Raw genomic sequence first — 23,946 nt, 5'->3', positions numbered from 1 at the left:
TGGCAGGAGAAAGGCGTGAACCCGGGAGGCGGAGCTTGCAGTGAGCCAAGATCGTGCCAATTGCACTCCAGCCTGGGTGACAGAGCGAGACTCCATCTAAAAAAAAAAAAATTAGCCGGGCATGGTGGCGAGCACCTGCAGTCCCAGCTACTCGGGAGGCTGAGGCAGGAGAATCACTTGAACCTGGGAGAGGGAGGTTGCCGTGAGCCGAGATCACACCACTGCACTCCAGCCTGGGCAACAGAGCGAGACTCCATCTCAAAAAAAAAAAAAAAAAAAAAAAAAGACAAGGTCCAATGCAAGGAAACTGCAATTTCATTGATAATTTTAAAGAGTAAGAGGGGAAAAAGTCTATCCTGGGTAACACAGAAGCGATAGTCATGGAAAGGTAGCTGTCTGAAGGTTCATAACTTTAATGTAGACATTTCAGTTCCAATCATGTCTCTCTCTCAAAGTACATTTTAATTTGTAGTTGAAATTCTCTTTAATTTATTTACCTGGTTAAAAATCTCTCTTTTTTTAATCTAAAGCAGACATGGTGTTGACTGCATTTCTGAGTAGATTCCATCTCAAGAACCATCACTGAGAGACACACAGAAGCAACAATTCAAAGGAGTCCACGTCTGAGGGGCTGAGGTTCCAGCTAGGTGCCACTTAAAGTACCTAACTAAGTTTTAAAGATTAAACAAGACTATGTTGTTCTTCACTGACCTTTCATTCCTTTTTGTGACTGTAGCCAGAAAATCTGAGGCTGAGGTAAAAATAAGAGGAGGATGGGCTGACTGTTTTATGGTAAATGTGTTTCCAATTTTATACATTTTTCCAAAGCTATGTCTTTAAGGTGGATGTCAGTTTACAAAAATAACAAAGTAATAGTCACAATCTCAGATTCTAATCAAATATTTGCCTTCCATTATAAATTCTTTTTGGCTGGTGTCCGCTTTTTAAAATTATTTTTCTGTTTATTTCTTTGAAACTATAAATATAATGGAAGTGGAAATACATAATTTCAAAATTCTGGACAATTTCTTTCTTCCTGTTTCTCTCTTAGGTCAGTCTTCCACTTTCTCTCACTGTTGTCACTGAAAAAGAGTCACTTACTTATAAGGTAAATGGCAAAAAATAATAATAATAATAATAAGATATTTTAAAATGCCATTGCCCAGAAATGAGAAATGTTGATGAAATTTAGAAAATAATTTCCTAAATTATAATTTTCTGGGCAACTGTCATAGCTGAATTCAGCAGGGTGTAACTCTCCAGCTCTGACTGCTGACCTTGTTTTAGCAAAATGCACATCAGTGTCACACTCAGTCTTTGTGGCCAGGTCACCTGACATGTCTGATTTAAACAAAATGGGCAGGGACTCTGAAGTTCTAGGCAATATGCGAGTCATAACAAACACATTCTACTTTGTCTTTTATTCAGCTCGTCATTTCCATTGCGGAAGATTTATTTGAGAATTGTTGTGCAGTTGTTGTTACCTACAGTATGTCTTGTTCCCTGGACTCAAGGGTTCTCAATCTAGGAGATCAGAAATGGCAAGGAAACCCCTTCTCTTCTCACATTATGGGAGTCAAAGGATCATCAAAAACAGATCAAGTAACCACAAACAAAATTCAAAAGAGAAATACAGGCGATAACTGTATCGTTGTAAGCTATTAAGAAAAGGTAATCAAGAAATAATATGTAAGCTGCCACAAAACTATGCAGTTTGTGAAGATCCTGTGAAGTCACAGCAATTTCCCACCAAGCATACAAAGATATGAACATAAACTCAGAGCTGAGCCTGAGAATTGCAGCTCAGAGTAAAATAAAATTGAAACCCTCAACATCCTTCAGTCTAATGGAAGAGAAACGCTTTTTTGAGCACATCAGAAGGCACGTGGGGTCATCTTAATTATAATAACAGCCAACATTTTTTGACTGCCAGTTATATGCCAGGCCCAATTGCCCAGGGAAGGATGATTATCTGCGGTTGGTGGGTGATAAAACTGCAGCCCAGAGGGATTAAGTAACTATTCAGTGAACTGTAGCACTGGAATTTGAACCTGGGTCTATCTGACTTCAAAGCAATGTTGGACGACTTCAGTATGTTTTCTCTTTGTTTTTTAGAAACACTTGACTGGGTAAAGTGCATAACTACCCTCCCTAGCATCACTCTTGAATGGTGGATCCATTTCTATCTTCAAATTGTTTATAATTATTTCTAATAATTTGTTAAACACAGCAAAATATATGATATGTTGTGCCCATACTAACTTTTGGGGTAGTAATGGCATGTGTTTATTACTAAATGAGTTCACCACTATTTCCCTTTTATATCCTGAATTTACTTTGCCAGATATTTCAAGAATAACATTTGTATCCACTTTAGCCATGCCAGTTATGATTTCATAGATATTCATCTCGGCCTGTTTTCAATCTTTATTCTTAAAATAAGTCTTTCTCCCAAACTTCCTTTTTTTTTTTTTTTGGACAGAGTCTTGTTCTGTCGCCCAGGCTGGAGTGCAGTGGCTTGATCTCGGCTCACTGCAAGCTCCGCCTCCTAGGTTCACGCCATTTTCCTGCCTCAGCCTCCCGAGTAGCTGGGTCTGCAGGCGCCCGCCACCACGCCCGGCTGATTTTTTTGTATTTTTAGTAGAGACGGGGTTTCACCGTGTTAGCCAGGATGGTCTCGATCTCCTGACCTCGTGATCCACCCGCCTCAGCCTCCCAAAGTGCTGGGATTACAGGAGTGAGTCACCGTCACCGCACCCCGCCCCAAACTTCCATTTTCATCTGTTCTCTCATTTTTCTCCCCTGTGGGCAGCAACTGACTGCATGTTCTGCCATTTTCATTGCCAATCTCCTTCTACTGGTTCTTTCTAAACTTACTTTGACCAGAACTGCCCACAATAATGCAGGTGTAAATACATCCAAATTATAAATAAATAAGACAACATTTGGTTTGGTTTTTCAACACCTTATCTGGTGCTCAGCTTTTTTCTTTTTGTTCTTCCTGGAAGAGTTTCCTCTTTGAACAATGCTCCAGATCTTTAGTTTCTTTCTCGGTTTCTATTCCCTTCATCTTCTGTGTATTTGATGCGGCTCCATAGGGAAGTGATAAGGCACATAAGCTGTCAGTCAGGCTCCCTAAGTGTAAATCTAGCTTCACCATGTACTATTTGTGTGTGATCTTGGGCAAGTTAACCTCTCACTATCTCAGCTTCAGGATTCATGAAACCAGGATAATAATAGCATCAACTGGGCAGATGCAGTGGCTCATGCCTGTAATCCCAGCACTTTGGGAGGCTGAGGCAGGAGGATCACTTGACCCCAGGAGTTTGAGACAAGACTGGGCAACATGGTGAAACCCCATCACTGTAAAAAAAAAAATACCAAAAATTAGCCAGGCCTGAGCATGTTAGCACGCCCTTGTGGTCCCAGCTAAGAGAGAGCATGAGCTGGGAAGATCACTTGAGCCTGGGAGGTGGAGGCTGCAGTGAGCCAAGATCATGCCACTGCACTCCAGCCTGGGTGACAGAGGGAGACCCTGTCTGGAAAAAAAAAAAAATAATAATAATAATAGTAGTACTGACTTCATATGGTCATTATGATGCTAAGTAAAATAATAGATGCCAAGTGCTTTGAACAGCAGCCTGTACATGATAAGCTCTTGATAAATATTAGTTTTTGCTCTTACCTAAAACCTCTCAAATGTGCTAGTTGCCATTTTTAAACCCACTTATATAGATTCATTAACTTCCTGCATTTATCTCTTTTTTTGGCTTGTCTCTCAAGTCAAAAAAGTTTTGTGTCAATCACACATTTGAGAAGTTTGCTGTACATTTTATCCTAGACCAAAAATCATTTATAAGGAATTTGGTTAAAACAAAGGCTTGAACATTTTTCTCTTTGTATTTCCCCATAGAGAGATTACCTGTATTTACCATACCCTTCATTTCCTGTTTTTAAGTTGGTTCCCCAACTCTGACTAATCATTCTCTCCCCCAAATGAGAATTACTGGGATATTCCACTAAAAACTGAATTATCAAATACATTATGAAAATCTATATATACTCAACCCACGGTTTTCTCTGTATTTGCATGAAAATTTACATCATAATGAAAGCAAGTATTTAGGGCTTCTGGTTGCCTACTGGAAAAATCTTTTCTTCCTTTTTTCTATATATAAGCGTTCAGTAATCCTAGCTTTATAGTCTGCCTAAACAGAGATAGTTGAAGATTATAATTTCCTAGGTTCTATGCTACAGTTCTTCTTAGTTCTGCATATAAATTATAATTTGTTCGAGATTACAGATCTGGCCAAGCAGTTCCTCAATTCCTCCTTCAAAGCTCTGAGGAATCCCTTTTGCCAACTCAATCTTCTTGTTACTGGTCAGGTTAGAATGGTGACTTTAAGGCAGAGCAAGGAAATGAATTTGATACCATCTAGACAAGAAACAGAGAGAGGGAGGAAACAGATACCCTAGGAAAAACATTATCCAAAGAATTCCTTAGCTCCTTTTTTAAGACTATATTTTAGGAGCATTTTTAGGTTCACAGCAAAATTGAGAAAAAAAAAAAAATACAGAGATTTCCCATCTACCTCCTTCCCCCCACACATACATAGCCTCCCCTCCTCATCCATTATCAACATTCCCCACCAGAGTGGTACTGATATCCTACGTTTATCCAACTGATAAACCTACGTTGACATACCATTATTATCAGTATCCATAGTATACACTAATGTTCAATTTTGGTGTTATACATTCAATGGGTTTGGACAAGTATATAATGACTTATATTCACCATTGTTACATCATACAGAGTAGTTTCACTGCCCTAAAAATCCTCTGTGATCCATGTATTCATCCCTCCGCGCCCACCTGCCCCCTGTAACCCCTGGCAAACAGTGATTGTTTTACTGTCCCAATAGTTTTGCCTTTTCCAGGATGGCATATAGTCAGAATCACACGTACAGACTGGCTTCTTCCACCTGGTAATGTGCATTTAAATATCCTTCATGTCTTTTCGTGGATTAACAGCTTGTTTCTCTTTAGTGCTGAATAATATTCCATTGCCTAGATGTACCACGTTCATTTATTCATCTACTGAAGAACATCTTGCTGGCCTCCAAGTTTTGGAAATTATGAATAAAGCTACTATAAGCATCCTTGTACAGATTTTTATGCAGGCATTCCTTAGTTCTGTCCAGCGACCAAATTAGCAATAAGTTAGAGGTGCGTTAGCTAGTGGCCCTCATCACACTCCAGAATGTTCCTTACTCCATCATCCATTCAGCACCCTTTGGGGCTGGGTACTGTGCTAGGTGCTGAAGATGCAGAGAGGAAAAGAGAACGAGTCCTGACCTTCATAGAGCTAAGATTCCAGTGGAGAAATACAGACAAGGGAAAAGAAACAATTTTAAGGCAGTATTGGTGATTAAGTGCTATGAATAATTAATTATCAGGTAAATGTAATAAGTAAAACTAAATACTTCTGGATAGGAAAATCTACTACAAGCCTTTGAGCTTGGAAATGTTGAAGAAGTAACTATCTCCAATGAACAATAAAATAACTTTTGACCTGATAGGCTTTCTAGGTCACCAGCAAGAAATTGGACCAGATCAAAGCAAACAGCAACACTAAGTCTAAAATGATAAGTCAAAATTTTATTGGCTGATAAAATTTTAGTGACTGAGCAGCATTTGCATACAGAGGTGTCTTAGTCAGCTTGGGCCGCCATAGCAAAATACCATAGGCCAGGTGGCTTAAATAACAGTAATGCATTTCCTACAGTTCTGGAGGCCAGGAAGCCCAGGAGCAAGGTGACTGCCAATTCAGTTCCCCATTGAGGAACTTCTTCCTGGCTTATAGATGGCCACCTTCTCACTGTGTCCTTACATGGCAGAGAGAGAGTGAGCTTCTGGTCTCTCTTCCTATTCTTATAAGGACACTAATCCCATCATAGGGGCCCCACCCTCATGATTTCATCTAAGTTTAATGACCTCCCAAAGGCCCCACTTCCAAATACCATCACATTACAAATTGTAACTTCAACATATGAATTTGGAGGGAAGACGCAAACGTTCAGTCCATACCAGCAGATGTGAACATCTTACCAGAACATGCTTGGAAATGCCTTGTCCTATGCTCAGAGGCCAGAGCTTCCATGCTGCTGTCAATGGTTTGCTCCAGTGGTGAAGGTGGTCTTTGCCTCTCTTCCAGGACTCCACTCCCATGGAAGCATCCAAATGGGTCTCCAGTGTTGCCCAGCTTCAACTATCAATGCATTTGTGGTCCCAAGTTTCTGTGACAATTTCCTTGTCACCATCTGGCATGATTCCTGGGGGTGAGAGGTGGGTGAAGTGCTACACATAATTTTTCTTTTAATATTGCAAATAAGGAATATTACTCTTAAGAACAGTATTTATTACATGACTGAGAGAATAAAATATGTAAGAGGGTATTCCGATTAACCTTGATATAGTTGCAAAGTAATCTAAAAGCCTATTTATTCTAATCCTGAGAAATACTAATCTGAGGCCGGGCGTGGTAGCTCATGCCTGTAATCCCAGCACTTTGGGAGGCCGAGGTGGGCAGATCACCTGAGGTTGGGAGTTTGAGACCAGCCTGACCAACATGGAGAAACCCCATCTCTACTAAAAATACAAAAAATTAGCCGGGCGTGGTGGTGCATGCCTGTAATCCCAGCTACTTGGGAGGTTGAGGCAGGACAATTGCTTGAACTCAGGAGGCGGAGGTTACAGTGAGCCGAGATGGCACCATTGCACTCCAGCCTGGGCAACAAGAGCAAAACTCCATCTCAAAAAAAAAAAAGAAAAGAAAAGAAAGAAATACTAATCTGGGTCAGACATGTTGCTGTGCTTTTAATATAACAAGGGAAAAAAAGTACATCCTACATACATTGATATTTATGGGCTTTGATTCTTAGGTGCTTACAGAGCTATGAAGAATGTTTCAGTGTTGCAGCATCAGGGATAAACAACAGAACACTTCATTCTTTGTGAACACAGATGGATGATAAGCCCCTGCTCAGAAAGAATGTCATTTAAAAGAATACTCCTCCTCTTCTTGGTTGTTTTCAGAACTATGTACATGGACTAAAAATAATGTCAAAATTATTACCCTTGGAAAGTGGGGGTAGTAGCACATGGATGATGCAAACCAATTATTAATGACAATCCAACATGACATCGTGATACAAACAGGGAACAACATGTCCTTCTGTTGAATGCTTCAGAAACTATTTATGATCTGTATTTTAAAAGCAATTCTAAAATAAATGCTATAAGTCCATCATGGCCAAATCTGCAAAGGCCTGAAAGAAATTGGGGCATGTATAACCAAATCAAGATGTGCACAAATAAGAAAACTCAAACAAGTGAAATTCCACTGATAACTGAGAGAGCAGCTGACAATCTCAGATGCCTCATGGTTGTTGTTGCCAGAAGTGCCCCCTCAAGAACGAAATGGGGTGCACTGGGGGATGGGGCAAGGATGGCAAAAACTTTGCAGATAAAAAGCATCAACGATGGTGAACAATTGCCAAACACTCCCAGCAAATCTGTCTTAAATCACCACCCTTCTGAATATGTTTTATTGTGGCTAAATAGAAGAAATGAGCCCAACCTCTCCTCCTGAGAGTCTTTACGAATTGTGGAACCCATTCAAGCTGCCATCAGAGTTGGGCAGGGAGACCTGAGGAGGTTGTGTGCTTATTTGTATTCGTGCACTCAGAATTCTGTTAGAACTCTGGGTATTGCTAGTATAAATTTGAAGTTTTCTGGCCTCTTACAAGCTATTTTGGACCATGGTTTCAAAACAGGAAAACCAATTTGCACCTACACTGGAGCCATCGAGCTGGTGCCAGAGAAGCCCTATGGGTTGGCCGAGACCACTGCAACACAAAGAAAATGAGGAAGGGGCTCTAAACCCAGGAATCACAATTTTCCTTATATGGAAAGTAGAGTTGGCTCTAGCTACCTTTCAGGGTTGTCATGAGGCAGTCACTCTCTAAAGAAAATCCGAGGCCAGGTGTGGTGGCTCACACCTGTAATCCCAGCACTTTGGGAGGCCGAGGCAGGTGGATGGCCTGAGCTCAGAGTTTAAGACTAGCCTGGGCAACATGGTGAAAACCCATCTCTACCAAAAATACAAAAAATTAGACAGGCATGGTGGTGCACACCTGTGGTACCAGCTGCTTTGGAGGCTGAGGCAGGAGAATCACTTGAGCCTGAGAGGTAGAGGTTGCAGGGGGCCAAGATAGTGCCACTCAAACCTGGGTGACAGTAAAACCTTGAAGAAAGAAAGAGAGAGGGAGGGAGGGAGGGAGGGAGGGAGGGAGGAAGGAAGGAAGGAAGGAAGGAAGGAAGGAAGGAAGGAAGGAGGGAGGGAGGGAGGGAGGGAAGGAAGAAAATCTGAGCTTATCTTCTTCCCTTTTGCCGAAAAGGAGCCAAACAATTTTCCCTGGTGGGGAAAGGTTAAGCCTCATAACCTGATGTCATCAGAAGCATTCAAATAATATTTTTAAAAGAAGCCTCTAATAAACTATCTCTGGAAAAAATAAAAGAAAATAAGGATGATTGTCTTTGGGGAGAAAAGCTCGGTGGTTGTGGGCAGCAGACTGAAGGGAAATGGACTCACTGTGTATGTTTTAATATTGGGTATCATGTGTCTTTCAACCTAGTCAAACATTAAATAAATAAAATGTGATTTTCTAAAGTAGCATTCAAAATCCATCATTTTGTGTGTTCATCTTTATTATAGGGTTAATAGTGACTTAGAGCTTTACTCTGTTCCTTAGACATCATTCAACATAAAAGGCATCCTATATGAAGATTAGAAGATCATAGGTTCCTACTTAAAAGAAGGAAGCAAGCTCAACAATTATTACAATTTCTCTTAATAGAAAAGAAACATGGAATGTGTTAATGAAATCTTGACATTTTATAATTAGCCCATTATATCCTAATTTTTAAAAATGTAATGAATGAACTTTCCCACCCCTCTTCTCCAACCAGCTTTGTTTTCTCTAATCAGCTGCCTTGTCTCCTCTACAATGAAAGCACGCCCATACACCTCCTTAACTTTCCTCACCACCAAACACTTACTTGCAAAGAAAAGATCAGTGTCAGAGGGCAGAGAATAAAAAGGTACAGTCTTCTAATTTCTTTTATTTGGAAAACAGAAATAAAAATTACTATACAGGTTGCCAATCATGTTATCTTTCAAACTTTAATTTCCCTAAAGGGAAAGTGTTTTAATTTTCTTTAGCATCTTAAACATTGTCAAGTCCACCTATGTTTAAAAACAAATATTGTTTGACAATAATGTCATTTTTCCTTTCTGTCACTGAGGAGCAACATTATGTAACAATGATTCCACAGCCAAGCAAAACTCTCACTGATATTTCATTCAACTTTCACACTACCAAGGGGTCACTGGTCTCACCATCACTACAGATACCCTACTCCAGTCCTGTTTAGAACAAAAGGTTCTTAGTACACATTCTAAACATATTCCCATACCTCTCACCTGCTTATTGAAAAATCTCCTTCAGGGGAAATGACATTCCTCAACTTTTCCTTTTTTTCACCTTTGGTATATTTACTTACCCATGTCTTAGTCAGTCTACGAATACTCTAAAAACTTGAGAAGACCTCTTCAGGAAGACAATGAGAAGGAACAGATTTTTAGGAAAACATTCCTATGTTTTAGAGAAATGAAGATGATTTGTTAAGGCAAATTTCTGTACTTAGGGTGCCTAGGTCTCTACACTGGAAGTCTGTATAAGGCAGGGAGCTTTGTGAAGGAAATCTCTTAATTCTAGCAGTAAGGGCTGCTTTGAGTTAATTGTGTTAAGGAAGTAGTGTTTTAGTGATTCATGTTTAAATGAAACCATTATTTTCTAAATCCTGCCAAAAACTTACCACAACTCATTCATGTGATTTTATTACAAATTAAGATTTACATAATTTTGGAAAAGAGATGTACACTTTCAACTATTTTGGGAAGGAAGACCTGTGCCTGAAGGCAATGAATTTTCCTGAAAAGTGGAACAAAAGAAGAGGAACTGCCATAATGTGGGTGACCAGGGGACCAGGGGTCACCCTCACTTCAGTAGTTCTGTGATGGTTTAAAAGAGGAATGTCACACACTACAATGTGCCTGAGGAACACAGCCAAGACCCAGTGGGATTTGTTCCAAGGAATGTACGAAGAAGGAGAGAGGGGTTACAAAAGATTTAGGGGTTTTAGGTTGGGCACAGTGGCTCACACCTGTAATCCCAGCACTTTGGGAGGCCGAGGCAGGTGGATCACGAGGTTAGGAGATCGAGACCATCCTGGCTAACACGGTGAAACTCCACCTCTACTAAAAATACAAAAAATTAGCCGGGTGTGGTGGCGGGCACCTGTAGTCCCAGCTACTCGGGAGGCTGAGGCGGGAGAATGGCGTGAACCCGGGAGGCGGAGCTTGCCATGAGCCGAGATCGCGCCACTGCGCTCCACCCTGGGAGACAGAGCGAGACTCTGTCTAAAAAAAAAAAAAAAAAAAAATTGGGGGGTTTTATTTTTGTTTCTGTTGTTGTTCTTGTTGTTTTTCATCTGTAGACCAGTTAACCACCTCCATAGCCTAATCCCCACAAAAAAATAGGAAATAAGATATATGATCAACAAAAGATTATTTCCAAGTTTTTTTTCCTTCAAATTTGAAGAGAGGTGTTTTACCTCTTCCCTAGACTACAGACAGGAACTTCTGGAACTCTCTTGAGGGGTTGGGGATGGGAATAAGAGGATGAAAGGAAGAGCAAGACAACCTCTCGCTGTAAATAAGCCAGGAGCACAGCTGCTGGAATCCCATGGCAAAAGGAAGGCACAGAAAGCTCAAGATATGTCCTTCCTCCGCCTTCTCCAATCTTAGGGTCTTCTTCCTACATTAAATATTTGCTGATACCACATTCGATTTTCTTTACTCACTGAAGCCTACGGGCCAGGTTAGTGATGGTTTGGCACTATTTGGAAGAAGAGCTTTCATTACAGTGTCATTACTTTACATGCCAGTACGTGTGTGCCATATATACAAGCACATGTTGGTTATGCCCACAAGAACACTCTGTAAATGTGAAAGCATCAAGCAAGCACCATGAAGACTTCTACATAAATAGGCAAAACTCAAGAGCAATTTCTCAGCATCTCCCTGCCCTATGTTATTTTCAGTGGCAAGAGCTCATGGGGGCAGCAGGGCCTGGAAGCAGGTGGCTTGGGTTGGCACAACATTAGCCATCTAATCTTAAATACGTCACCTTTCAAAGGGTCTGTTTCCTTACTTAGAATATGAAGGCACTCTTGGGTTTCTCCTCGCTCTTAATTTTAAAATCTCTATTCCCATATTCCTACTGATAAATCTGAATAAAATATAAACCCCTACTTTGAAAATTACTACAGGAACAACAGTAATAAAGTGACAAAAATATTACTGCGATCATCTTTCTTCCCCCAAAAAACTAGAGATTACAGCAACATCTCCAAAATTTAGTGTTAGATTTTCTCAGCATTCCACATCAAAGGAAAAACAGTTTAAATATATATACATATGAATGTATAAATTTGGTACCCTCACTGCAAAAAAAAAATCAGTGTGCAAAAATGAGTGCAAAAAAGATCACTCCTCATGCATGGAGTGGTGATTTCCCTGAAGTTTGGAGTAGACTTGGCAATTTAGAACATCATTTGTCTTTATCCAAACTCCATAATCCATAAACTGTGGACTTATTTTCACCCCTAACCAATGAAAGATAGCTGGCTCTATGTATATAAAGAAATTGTTTAAAACTCTATCCAAGTTTTCAGTTTGTTAATGACAAAGATTTGACTCCAGATTTCATCACTGTAACATCCCACCATTGTTCCAACATGACCCACTGTACCTGGTTTACAGGAAGACACAGTCTGAATATGAAAGGACATTTCATCATCAGCAACAACAGAAAGTATTCACTAAGTCATAATTACATGACTTGGTGTTTCATTAGTCACCTCAAAAAAGAAAGAAAAGAAATGCGGTCCTTCCATTCTAAGTGGGTACATTCTATGACTAAAAAGAATGTTTTGAACCAGCGTGATAAGGACATACAGATGGCAAAATGCAACATCACGGTTGATCACAAAGGCGTAGATTTCTATATAAGGGTGACCAATAAGGAGCCAGCAGGGGCAACATGCGATGACGGCAATCAACATAGAGGTCTAGAAAAGTTGAGATAAGATAAAGCATGTGTTCTTATCACTCTGGGAAGACTTCCTGGAACTGATAGTGTTTTTTGGTAGGGAAATGTACATTGCTTGGTGGGCTGGGGGCTCAGGAAAGGTTCATAAAAGCAAGTGGATTATTCAAGAGGGTGCTCACCTTGTGATCTGCCTACGGAGGTCCACTCACCTGGGACCCTAGATCTGCTGCACAATATTTGAAGGAGAGGATGCCGGTAGGGGACAAAAAGTTTGACAAGGACACAGAGACAGTGGTCCTGATAAAAGAAGACAAAGTTCTGCAACTAGGCAGACAGCAAGGAAAGCAGTGCATTCAGATGCTGGAAAGGAAGACATTCTCTCAAGCAGCAGATGGCCTCTCGTGGATCTCACTCGCACCGTACACCATGGCTTTAATAAGACATTTTGCAATGGGTAGCTTAGAATCTGGTATCCAAGAACAGTGACCCATTTCAGGGTGTCTTAATATCCTGAAATTTACCACAAACTTGGTAAGTTGAAGTTTCTGTGGGATATTATTGGGAAATGCTTCACATCCCTAAGTCATTCCTTCTCAACTGTTCCTCAAAAGCTTAAAATAGCACTTAACTCCCAGAGTGATTCAACTGGCTTAAAATAATTCACAAACATCTTCCTCAAAGGAAGTAGGGAAAAGATAGGAGGTGGAATGCAAATCAGCTAACAGGTTTTGTGAACACTGAGAGGTGAATAGATTAGCGCTAACAGATCGGGTAGAGTCTGGAGGCAGCCGTGAAGCTGATTGTGTCTCGATCAGGTTATTGCAGCCAATAATTGTTTGTTGGATTTAGAGAGCATATAAAGGTTAACAAGGCTAAGGAAGACTGGTCTCTGGGAAATAAACTACATAGCCTAAGGAGATGATAATCAAGGGAGAAAATTCCTCTTATCCTTGCTAAGCCATATCTACATGGAAATAATAGTCAATAGGCTTTCTATATCTAGATGGTAATGGTTTCTTTTCCCAAGGATTGGCACCAGATAGGTTGTTTGGGGAAAGGGGTAAGAAGGGGAAGTACGTGGATTTGCCGCTCACACCTACTATAAACACTACAAAACAACATTCTTCTTTTATTTTGAAGCCCCATTCTGTAAGCTTGTGAGTTAATTCATTAATTCACCAGAAATTTATTTTACACTCATCACACATCAGACACTATGCCAGGCCCTCAGGATATAAAAATGAATAAATAATGTAATTAATCATAATAATAGCTTCCATTATTGGGTGGCTAGTATGTGCCAGGAATTCTACCTCCGTTACGCAATGGAATGCCCACAACTAACTTCTAAATGAGGCATTATGTTCCCATTTGTCAATGGAACACTAAGATGAAGAAACGAGCGTTCTGAGAGGCTAATAAACGTGGCAGATGGCTCAAGGAACTCCAGTGTGAGAGCGAGATAAGCACTCCGTGTTTGCAATATTCTATGGGAAATGCTAAAACAGAGATTACAAAAATAATAGGAGGAGTTTCTAACTCAGCACAGGGGAAAGGAGATCGATAGGCGAGGAGAGGGGAAAGCAGGAGTGTGTGTGACAGCCAGAGAGATAAGGTATCTCTCTGAGGGGGTGTGTGCGGGGGCGGGGGAGAATGTGTGTCCGTGTGTGTATGTCTGTGTGTGTGTGGGTATACATGTTTCTTTCTGTTTTTTTTTTATGTTTTTTTGTTTGCTTGTTTGTTTTTGAGACAGTCTTGCTCTGTCGCCCAGGCTGGAGGGCAATGGCATGATCTCGGCTCACTGCAACCTCTGCCTCCCGGGTTCAAACGATTCTTCTGCCTCAGCCTCCCAGGTAGCTGGGATTACAGGCACCCACCACCACGCCTGGCTAATTTTTGTAGAGACGGGGTTTCACCATGTTGGCCAAGGTGGTCTTGAACTCCTGACCTCAGGTGATCTGCCCGCCTCGACCTCCCAAAGTGCTGGGATTATAGGCGTGAGCCACCATGCCCGGCCCTGGGTATACATATTTGTGTGTGTGTGTGTGTGTGTGTGTGCGCGTGCGCATGAGTGCACATGTGCCCTGGGTGGGGGGAGAAGGTCATAGCACCCCAAAGATATATAGTCCACGAAAGGAGATAGGGGTAATATGAACTGTCTTTCAACCATACCCACAAAAAGCTTCCCTCTGCATTTCTGCAGGATGAAGCGTGTTGCAAGAGAAAACAGCAAGGCTTATGCACAGTGTTTGGGGGATGACACAAGAGGCCCTGACAAGATACTTTTTATCAGCTTGAAGAAGAGGGGTCATTTATCTTGACAGACTAATTACCCGCTTTGGGTTAGATATTGTTCCATCTATCCGTGTACCCAATGTGGCTATAGTAATGACAGGTTTTTTAAACAAACAAACCAAAGCTTCTAGGTCCAAATAAATGCTGCAAAGTAGTCACCTTAAGTTTAATTGCTTATTTCATTGTCTCTCTCATTGCTCAAGGCATTTCAGAAACATCTCTTTTGAAATTGCCTTCATAGCTTACAGTGCATTTTTTTTTTTAATATCCTTAACGGTGATAAATTTTCACCAGTTAAAGGGTAATATTTTGGTTTTGTTTCAAGTCAAAAAAATCATTTTGAGCTAAGTCCATGATGACTGACTAAACTGGATAAACACAATCGAAAACACCAATTAAATGCTAGGCACTAAACTGTTTTTCATGAATCATCTCACCTAATTTAATTCTTAACACAAATCTATAAGGTGAATATTAATGTCCCTATTTGATATATATTCAACAATTATAAAATTAGCACATGTTATTGAAGGAAGGTTGAAAAATCTTGAAGAGTAGAGACCAAAGCTGCTTCACTGTCCCACCTACCCACATCGAATCACTACTGATATTACTGCGCTTATCTACCTAGTGTTTCTTCTATGGGTAAGCATAAGAATACATTTTCTCCAAAAACTAATAACAATGTGTATAACCTTATACTTTTTCACTTACTATTATATTGTGAACAATTTTTCATGTCACTAAATTTCTTCCACAAAAATCTTTACTCCCTATTTGGTATTCCTGTTTGTGGATATATCATAGTCTACTCACACAATTCCAATATTTCAATGCGGCAAAGGAACATTCTTCATAGATAAATCTTTGTGGATTTTTATGATCGTTCCCATCAGATAATTTCCTACAAGTAGAACCACTAGATCAGGACATGAATCTTTTTGTTTAAAGTTTCCCATTTCTTGGATGAGTAAATGAAAACTCATTAAGCACTTTCCAAGATCATAAAACTACAATCTAGCAGAAGTTAGATTTGATGCAGGTCTTTGACTCTCTAAAGCCTGTGGGGTTTTTTTTCCCCCAATATGATAAATTAATTTTGATGGAAAATGAGAAATATAATAAAATAAAGAATTTTCACACGTGCAACCAAAACTATTCATGAAAGGCTCTTTTTAAAGGAGTTAAAAAACGCTTTGGATTTGCATTGTTTCCCTAGGTGAATCTTCCAGGAATCAAGCTCATTTCTGAGTTCATATTTTGTTATATTTCTTCCTAAAGCACTCATTTTACTTCATTGTTACATTCTTTGAAGATGTCAGTTCTGTCCTTTATGAATCTACAATATTATGAATATTCTGGCCCACGTACTGGGATTTTGGTTAAAGTGCCAAAAAGCACAGTCTCTCTGGCATTTAGGTAACCTGTTTGGGACAAACTTGGTTACAATTCAGGCAAGCCGCAGGCAGGTTGGGAGTCCACACCCGCATGTTTAGAATACCAAATGACTAATAAGATAACCAGTCTTCTTTAAGCCTGGCTACATTCTGATAACAGGGAAAAACAAAAAAACAAACAAAAAAATCTTCCACCCAGAGCTCTCTGGTTTGTTATAAACATGTAGCCTGTTCTCCTGGAAGGATAAGTGGAATGAGCAATACAAGAACAACCTGCTCCTGGCCGGGCGCGGTGGCTCACGCCTGTAATCCCAGCACTTTGGGAGGCCGAGGCGGGTGGATCACGAGGTCAGGAGATCGAGACCATCCTGGCTAACATGGTGAAACCCCGTCTCTACTAGAAATACAAAAAATTAGCCGGGCGTGGTGGCACGGGCCTGTAGTCCCAGCTAATTGGGAGGCTGAGGCAGGAGAATTGCTTGAACCAGGGAAGCAGAGGTTGCGGTGAGCCGAGATTGCACCACTGCACCCTAGCCTGGCAACAGAGCAAGACTCTGTCTCAAAAAAAAAAAACAAAACAAACAAACAAAAAAAACAGAAAGAACAAGCCACTCCTTCCCTTGCGCAGTCCTCACTGGAATGTAGTTCAAAATGGATTAGAGAAAACCAGACTGGTGGAGAGGTGCCTTGGAAGATGGGGGTGGGGTTGTTGCTGAAATTGTATTGTGCTACAAACATTTCCAAATTGTCCTTAATTCTTTCACCCCAGGCACTTGTCCCTAGGGAAGTTGGGGGAGAAGTCAAGAGGATTTTAAATAAGGCAGAGAAAGAAGTGGACTTAGGAATCCTGGCTCCAGACTTTGGAAGCTTTGGTAAGAACATTTTTAACCTCTTTGGGAGCTTCCTCAGCTTTCTCCAGAGCTCTGTTTATTGATCAGCTCATCAACAAACAGCCCTGCTTTCTCCCCCATCACTAACCTCGACCTGAGTGTCTCACCAACATCTCCAATGTAACTAAACCAACAGAATCTTGGGCTCTCGCCCAGCTCATAGTCACCCCACTGTACAAATGACCGTGTTAGTAAATGGCACCTGGATGGACAAACCATCCAAGATTCTGTTTTTTCCCTTCTTCCAACATCCTGTAGACTTTCCCTCCAAAACACATTCCCATTGCATTCATTGATCCTTCTCCATCTCCCCTGCCATCACCCTCATGTAAGCCTTAACAGGCTCTCATCTAGAATGCTTGTTTCCAGTTCCATCCCTTAACAATGCTTTCTCCACATGATAATCAGAGTGATCTTTCAAAACATAAATCAGGCCAGTGGCAGTGGCCTACTTCAAACCCTCCAATGGCTTTTTTTTTTTTTTTGAGACAGAGTCTCACTCTGTCTCCCAGGCTGCAGTGCAGTGGCATGATCTCGGCCCACTGCAACCTCTGCCTCCTGTGTTCAAGTGATTCTCCTGCCTCAGCCTCCTGAGTAGCTAGAACCACAGGCATGCACCACCATGCTTGGCGAATTTTTTGTATTTTTAGTAGAGATGGGGTTTCACCATGTTGGCCAGGCTGGTCTTGAACTCCTGACCTCAAGCAATCCACCCACCTCGGACTCCCAAAGTGCTGGGATTACAGGCGTGAGCCACCGAGCCCAGCCCCTCCAATGGCTTTTGGTCACAGAAGTTCAGAATCCTGACCACAGTTCACAAAGCTGAGTCCCCGCCCTTCTTTCTGTCCTCAGCCCCTACCGAGGGTCCCCTGCCAGCTGCCCACTCTCCTCAGGCCTGGCTGTCTTTTCGGGACTATCATTCCCTCAGGCCTTAAAATTCCCATCCCACCACCTGGAATTCTCACCCCTCAATCTTTCACAAAGCTGATTATGTTTACCATTCAGAGCTCAGCTCAAATATATCCTCAGAAGGCTTCCTTGACACCCCCAGCCCCTGCCACAAGTCACCCCGTCTTATGTCACTCATCACTAGTGGGAATCATCTTCCATTTGTCTATGGAATTGTTTATTGTTCTGTCTCCCTCACTAAAATATAGGTTCCCAGAAGGACATGTCTAACTTACACAAGATTCCATACCAGCACATAAAATAGTGCCCAGCTCAGGGTAGGCATTCAATAAAAATGTGTCTCACAAAGGAATCAACAAACGGTGGAGAGATGAGAGAGTGGAGTTCATTCCCCTATTACTGCCTTAATTCTTCAAGAAAACAATTGTCCAACTCTGAGATTCAGTCAATGACACTATATTGAGTTAGGCTCAGCCACTGTGTAACTTACTCCAAGTTGTAAATAAGGCACTTTTATTAGTCACATCAATCCTTAGGCTCTTAGTACACTAACATATCAATGGCCTGAAAGAACTGACAAAGCTTCCAGAATATCCTTTTTATGGCTAGCAAGTTGCTAATGATAGAATTGGCACGTTGAATTTTATATGATTAAATGTTGTTTTCTTCCTGGATTTTAAACCTAATTCTCTTTCCCTAAAAAATTCTGGATTTGAGGCCAGGCGTGGTGGCTCACACCTGTAAGCCCAGCACTTTGGGAGGTCCAGGCGGGCTGATCACAAGTTCAGGAGATCGAGACCATCCTGGCTAACATGGTGAAACCCCGTCTCTACTAAAAATACAAAAAAAATTAGCCGGGTGTGGTGGCGGGCACCTGTAGTCCCAGCTACTGCGGAGGCTGAGGCAGGAGAATGGTGTGAACCCAGGAGACCAAGCTTACAGTGAGCCGAGATCACACCACTGCACTCCAGCCTGGACGACAGAGTGAGACTCCCTCTCAAAAAAAAAAAAAAAAAAAATTCTGGATTTGAAAAGTAGTTTCTTTTCTTTTTTTTTTTTTCAGATGTTCACTCTGTCACCAGGCCAGAGTTCAGTGACACGATCTCGGCTCACTGCAACCTCTGCCTCCCGAGTTCAAGTGATTCTCCTGCCTCAACCACCCGAGTAGCTGGGACTACAGGTGTGCGCCAGCATGCCGGCTAATTTTTGTATTTTTAGTAGAGACAGGGTTTCACCATGTTGGCCAGGATGGTCTTGATCTCTTGACCTCGTGATCTGCCCGCCCCAGCCTCCCAAAGTGCTGGGATTACAGGCGTGAGCCGCCGTGCCCGGCCAAAAAGTAGTTTCTTAAAGTTATCTGGCCATAATCTTATATCAAAATGCATAAATAGGCTGAGGCAGGTGGATCGCTTGAGCTCAGGAGTTTGAGATTAGCCTGGGCAACACGGCAAAACCCTGTCTCTACAAAAAATACAAATATTAGCCAGGCAAGGTAGTGCACGCTTGTAGTCCCAGCTACTCGGGAAGCTGAGGTGGGAGGATCATTTGAGCCCAGGAGGTTGAGGCTGCAGTGAGCCATGACTGCACCAGTGCACTCCAGCCTGGGTGACAGAGTGAGCCCCATCTCAAAAACAAACAAACAAACAAATAAAACATAAAAAAATTGAGATTCAAAGTATTCATCTTGTTGTCTAGAAAAAGTATGCCTTTACACCAAAAACATATATATTTATACGGACACATCACAGAAATGCACACAGGTAAGAACATATTAAGCCTTAATGAGTTTGCTGTACACATGAGACTTTCTGCAGCAGAATAATGCATCAGTGGCAAAATAGGTCAAATGGTGGGAACCTCCACATCTTTGAGATCTTTATGAATACAATGCTGTTCCCACATTACCTCTTGCCTAAGAGCTTCAAAATAGAGCCTTGTGAGGAACGTGAAGCAGAATAAAAATCCCAGCTCTTGTGTGGCACATTAAACAGCCCCACATTCTGGGACTCTGGTGTCATGTTCACAGGGACACATTCTTGTGGCTAAAACAGTGCTTCTAGGTCGTCTGCTCTGAATGAAAAGGGATTTTCCATATGTGTTTTCATAATGAGTGTTAGGATTTGGTTACATGTTTTATCCAAACTGTGAAAAGTTGATGGTAGCAATTCAGAATTCTAGCAATGATCTAAACGACATGCTTACGTTTTCATAGAGATATTGTGGGGAACACTCTTTAAGCCACTCTCTTGGTGCCATGCTTATTTTTTAATTTCACAGTCTATTTCAACACATTTTTCCCACGTATGAAGCTCAGCTCCTTCACTTTCCCCCCATCATTTCCGTAGAGCTATGTTCATGTCAGATACAAGAAAAAAGGTATTGAGAGTCAAGGAATACAGCAGGTTTGTGCAGGAATAATTGTGGTAGCTCTGATGTTCCCTGAGTAACACTTAGACGTTGAACATTCATTTCTGTAAAGTCTCTAATAAAAATGTTAGCAACCACAGGGCTCGTCTTTCTGAGCTTTACCTCTTCTCTCCCAGGTCATTTTGTGCTTTTATCAAAACTGATTTCTCTGGCCACGTCTGTAGCAGATGTTGCTTTATTGTTTGCTAACATCATGCTAACATTACACTCACGAAACAGTCTGTGGAGCCTGACTTCTGTCCACACAGTCTGTGTTACAGCACAAGCTGGAGATTGTTCCCAGCTCTAGTCAATGACTCCCTTTAGGCAAGTTGCTTAATGTCAGTTTCCACATGTATCAACTGGGATCCATGCTATGATCTATCTGAGGTCTTTGGAGGAAAGGCTACATTCCTTGTTTCTCAAACTCTCTCCTTGCAGGGGATCAGTCTTCTGACTTTGCAAACAAGAGAAGGACCCATCATTTTTAAATGGCCTTCTTTTGCCCGGTGGGCCGAGCATTATCAGATCCTTACTTTTTAAATACTTCTTTCTCTCAAATACACAACTGTCTCCTGAAACTTGTAAATATTTTCCAAAACTTGAATGCACGTGTACTCAAAAACATCCTATCAAGGCGTAATTTTGGAGGTAGAATATATTACCAATTTATTTTACTAATGCATGTATAATTTATTGTTCTATACGAGCAAAATGAATGTTTATTCTTTGCTTTAAGGCTGAGGTTCAAGTCAACAGTTTTTAAGCACAACCCAGTATGAATGATAGTGGAACTATAAATACAAACAAGGCCTTGTCTCTTCCCTTAAGGAGGTGATGAAACAGGAGAGACAAGAACTTCTAAAAGACTACAGCCCCATAAGTAAAGACTAAATTGAAATACAAACTTACTCTGAGCCAGGGACTGAGATTATTGAGACTGGGAAGGCTTCAGGAAGACAGTAACTTTTAAGGTGGATCTTGGGTGAAGAACTGCATTTTAATACCAAAAGCAATGACCAAAGGCTTAGACTCTTTTGTTTGTTTGTTTGTTTGTTTTTAACAGAGTTTCGCTCTTGTTGCCCAGTCTGCAGTGCAGTGGTGTGATCTCGGCTCACTGCAAGCTCCACCTCCCGGGTTCACGCCATTCTCCTGCCTCGGCCTCCCGAGTAGCTGGGACTACAAGGGCCCGCCACCATGCCTGGCTAATTTTTTTGTATTTTTAGTAGAGATGGGGTTTCACCGTGTTAGCCAGGATGGTCTCGATCTCCTTTCTTCATGATCCGACCCCCTCGGCCTCCCAAAGTGCTGGGATTACAGGCGTGAGCCACCACACGCAACCAGACTTTTTTTTTTTTTTTGAGACGGAGTTTCACCCTTGTCGCCCAGTCTGGAGTGCAATGGCACAATCTCAGCTCACTGCAACATCCACCTCCTGGGTTCAAGTGATTCTCCTGCCTCAGCCTCCCAAGTAGCTGGGATTACAGGTGCCCTTCACCACACCCAGCTAATTTTTATATTTTTAGTAGAGACGGGGTTTCGCCATGTTGGCCAGGCTGTTCTCAAACTCCTGACCTCAGGCAATCTGCCCACCTCGGCCTTCCAAAGTGCTGGGATTATAGGCGTGAGCCACCATGCCCAGCCAAGTCTTAGACTCTTGAAGGAAGTAGTTACTTCTGGTTTTAGGAAATCTGTTTTTTGTTGTGCTATGCTATTTTTAAGTGCTAAATATTGTGGCATACTACTCTTATTCCCAAGTTATTGAAAGTCTCTAAATTCGAAACATTTGCATCTTAAAATTATTGCTGCAACTAAAAATTCAAAGCAAACAAAAGTACATTTATTTAGAAAGATCTTTGATCACATCCCTCACCTGTTTGAAATTCTTCCAGGACATTTTATTATTGCTTTAATTTCCACTGTTGGGATTTATGTTTATTAGTGTTTTGCATTTCCTTCCAGAAGACAGAAGTTTGGGAAAGGTAGGAGTGTATTATAGGAGTTTAGGAGAGGAGAGGGAAAAAAAGTGAGATTATAAGATAAAGAAGAACCCTAAACCCCAATTCCAAGCTCACCCCCACCCCCTGCTTTGCCAAGCCTGACTTTCTCTTTTCTCTCAGAATTGGATTCTCTTAGGCAGAGCCATTCTTCGAGACTCTTTCTCCCTGCTAGGATCATTTATGTCGGTAAGCATCTTCTCTCTTAATCATACTGTCTAGGGAGAATCTAGCAGAAGCAGGTGAAGTCTCAGGCCCGGAGACTGGTGGAAAAACATTTGGTTAGAAGGAAATATAATCACAGACCCCTGTTCCATAAATGTATCATGCAAACTAAATAGCAAACTTTCCCTATCTTTGTTTCATTCCAACATCATAATCATTATGAAGGAATTATTAATACAAATACTTGGGGCATTGATGGCACTTTGTGCTTGATTGTATTTGGAGAGCGGATGTAGGGCAAATATTTGGAACATATATCGGGATATTTGGGACATAGTTATACTCAAATGTTATTCTTTGCTTATTTAAAATTCGAATGTAACTGCAAATTCTGTATTTTTTAATGCTAAATCTGGCAACTCTAATTAAGAAGCCATTCAATTTGGAAATTACAAGGTCATTGCAACCTTTGAAAGATCAGTTTTCAAGTGAGTGCTGGGAAAAGCCAGATCACCCGAGGATAAGAAGTAAGTGATTCCAAGGAAGTGGAGACAAGTGTAGACTACTTTTTCCAGAAATTGGATGCTGGAAGGAAGGAGAGAGATGTGTTGCTATTTGATTTTTTACAGACTTTTTGGATATGCCTGTAATGATGGCAGGATTCAGTTAAATAAATAAAGGAATCCATTTGGTTAAGACTAGATATAATCATTTCAATAGATTTCCCAGGAGAGTCTGTCAGGAAACATATCTTTGCCATTTTGCCTTTTAAAATAATTAACACAAATGTATTGAACCATTTCTGATTCTTATGTTTGAACTAAAATTCTGAGTAGTTTAATTAATCTAGTTTTACCTCTCTTTAAACAGTGAGCAGAGAATATTTGTTTACCTTGGTAAAAATTTTAAAGAAATAACAGACTATGTTAAAAGAAATTGAAAAGATCATTTGGGAGCAGATGTTTGGAATATATATAACCAAAAAAGCATTTGCATCCTGATAATATATACAAAGAACTCCTAAAAACAGATAGAAACAGTCAACAACTCAGTAACAAAATGGCCATACAAAGCAAACAGACATTTAACCAAAGCAGAAACATGAATGACTGGAAAACATACAATCCAAAGCTAGAGCTTTTTTTTTTTTTTTTTTGAGACGGAATCTTACTCTGTCACCCAGGCTGAGAGTGCAAGGGCGCGATCTCGGCTCACTTCAAGCTCCGCCTCCCAGGTTCATGCCATTCTCCTGCCTCAGCCTCCCTAGTAGCTGAGACTACCGGTGCCCGCCACCACGCCCAGCTAATTTTTTGTATTTTTTAGTAGAGACGGGGTTTCACTGTGTTAGCCAGGATGATCTCGATCTCATGACCTCGTGATCAGCCCTCCTCGGCCTCCCAAAGTGCTGGGATTACAGGCATGAGTCTCCGCGCCCGGCAGCTAGACCTTTTTAGTAACCAGGGAAAATAATACTAAATAAACAAATTACCATTTCATGTCCACCTAATTGGCAAGAATTTAAAAGTCTGACTATCCCAGATGTTGGAGAGAATGTGGAGCAATGAAAACTATGATCCACTGTTGGTGAGAGTGGGAATTGGCTCATTGATTTTGGAAAACGATTTAGCATTATGCAGTAAAGTTACAG

The sequence above is a fragment of the Pongo pygmaeus genome, chromosome 5, assembly GCF_028885625.2.
Source record: "Pongo pygmaeus isolate AG05252 chromosome 5, NHGRI_mPonPyg2-v2.0_pri, whole genome shotgun sequence".
NCBI lineage: Eukaryota > Metazoa > Chordata > Mammalia > Primates > Hominidae > Pongo > Pongo pygmaeus.
This window is presented reverse-complemented; position numbering follows the sequence as displayed.